Source organism: Coregonus lavaretus, assembly GCF_964263955.1.
Source record: "Coregonus lavaretus genome assembly, chromosome: 8".
Lineage (NCBI taxonomy): Eukaryota > Metazoa > Chordata > Actinopteri > Salmoniformes > Salmonidae > Coregonus > Coregonus lavaretus.
In genome coordinates, this window is record NC_139995.1 from 6,625,618 (window position 1) to 6,627,927 (window position 2,310).

General features: G+C 40.8%; 1 long non-coding RNA gene across 1 annotated transcript; it reads right to left on the reverse strand.

The window, feature by feature from the left end:
- Positions 1-241: 241 nt before the first annotated feature.
- LOC311133334 lies at positions 242-1,839 on the reverse strand. The gene is made up of 3 exons (XR_014613581.1): positions 1,765-1,839; positions 1,557-1,642; positions 242-284 (listed from the first exon to the last, which is right to left on the reverse strand). It is a non-coding gene; the product is annotated as an uncharacterized lncRNA (long non-coding RNA).
- Between the last annotated feature and the right edge of the window lie 471 nt (positions 1,840-2,310).

Consider the following 2,310-nt stretch of genomic DNA (forward strand, 5'->3'; position numbering starts at 1 on the left):
ATATATTGTGTTTGTTATGGAGAATAGAGATGCTTCAATTTGTTATGAGAGTAAGAAGAGGCTTGAATTGCTTTGGCCACGAAGTGTAGTGCCACTGTCTAGGGTTGCATCCCAAATGTCCCATAGGGCTATGGACTTTTAGGCACTATGTAGGGAATAGGGTGCCATTTGGGATGTATTGTAGCCTTGAAGTGAAGTGCTACTGTGGTACTGTGATATTTACCTTGTACTGATAGTTTGGACCGTATGTGTTCCAAGGCTCTGGGTTGTTCTTTCTGTTCCAGCTGGAGAGAATAGGTGGAGGGAAGGAGGGAGAGAGAGAGAGGGAGGAAGCGGGGAGGCGGAGGGGGGATATTGAAAGAGAGAGAGAGATTATGAGATGAGGTTAAGACAGACAGTTCATGGCAGACTTCCTCTATTCATTACAGTAACAAAATGTGGTTGTCACTGTTCTGCACAGTCAAACTCAAACAAAGTCACTCTAGTGAGTCTAGACAATGGTGGCCAGGCCAGCACATCCCCTACTCTCTATATGAAGGGTTTCATTCCAAAACACTATATACCATTTTCAGAAATGATTAAACAAATTATGAAAGAGATTGGTGTGTTTTTTCACTATCTAATCATGGCGTGGGGTTGTTCAATGAAAGACATGTATTTGATTAAAATGTATCACTTGATGCTTTCATTTCAGAGAAAGAAATAATCATGTGTTTTTGCTAAACGCTATATATATATATATCCGCCTCACTCTCAGACAAATAGGTAGTACTGCTAGGTTTTACACATTGTAACAAATAACTGAATTTCTTATAAATAAATGTGCAAATGATACATTTGAGACATCAATATTTAAAAAATGTTTTACAAAAATAATTCAATACAGTAATGAGACCTATAAGTAAAATATTTACATTTTAGATTTTAGTAATTCAGCAGATGCTCTTATCCAAAGCAACTTACAGTAGTGCATTCATCTTAAGATTGAGCGCTAAGTGAGACAACCACATATCACAGTCAAATACACAGGATACGAACATTCCATTCCAGCATTGTTTTGCAAAACAATTAACATTTTCATACACATCTAAAATCTATGAATAAAACATTCGAGAACAGTAATATTTTACACACACACATGAAGGTACTCATAAGTAATCATTTCAGATAAAAAAATATAACATTTTGTAAATAAACTCTTCATATCGTCACTGTTCAGTTTTCCATAGTGGATGACTGGATGTCTATTCCTCCCTACAGCATGGTCAAACACAAATACATACAGACTGATGGCCAGGCCAGCATGACTCTCTGCTCTCTATCATGTGGCCCAATAATGACCAGAGTTTAATAGAACAAAGGGATGACTACAGTGTCCAAATACTGTATTAAAATAGGAATGGCCAATGTTGATTACAAAATAGTGATTGCGTTTTAAGATATAGCTGCTCAACCAAGATGCAAAAACAATTGGTCAAAAAATGCACAGGTAACATGTTTAATCTTCACAGAAATTAACAACTAAGATGTTCAGGCAGTAGAGTAGGAGGTCCTACCTGACGTGGGGTCCCTTGGCCAGACGAATCAGATAGCAGGAAGCCCCAGTCATGCCTATTATCAGGAAGAAGAACTGAGGGATGAGCTGAAGGAAGGAAGGATACATTGATGTTAGAGCCGCAAGACATGTGTGTGCACATTGTTATGGGTATGTCTGTGGGCTGCCTGTCACATATTCAGGAAGAAAGATATATGGTATACACACACTTTTTGCAGTTGTTATTCCTCTCCTCTCCCTATCCTCCTCCATATGAATGAGCCAGAGGGCCATGTGAGGCGCTGAGGCTGTCAGGCTGGGTTGAGCGGGCAAGGACACTAGCAGAGTAAAGAGAGAGATCGCTGCTCGCTCGCTCGCTCGCTCACTGCATGGTTTCCTGTGTTGTGCCAGCCTCTCTCAAACACAAGCACCCACCCCCACACCCACCCATCCACACAGAGCTCCTTTCCACCCTGCCTGCCTCTGCCTGACTGCCTGTCAATTTGAGTGACAAGATAAGACACCGCAGACTTCCGGGACAGCAGGGTGACGACGACAGGAATTTAAATAGAAAACTCACATTAAGGGATAGATGGGATGTTGAAACTTCAAATTAAACCACGAAGGCAGGGGTGAGAGAGAGAAAGAGAGAGCGAGAGAGAGAGAGAGAGAGAGAGAGCGAGAGCGAGAGGCTGATTCAATCCTCTTGTTATTATATTATGATCTAGTAATTTTAATTACACTGCCAGGCTTTGTGTCATAACATGACATGCTAC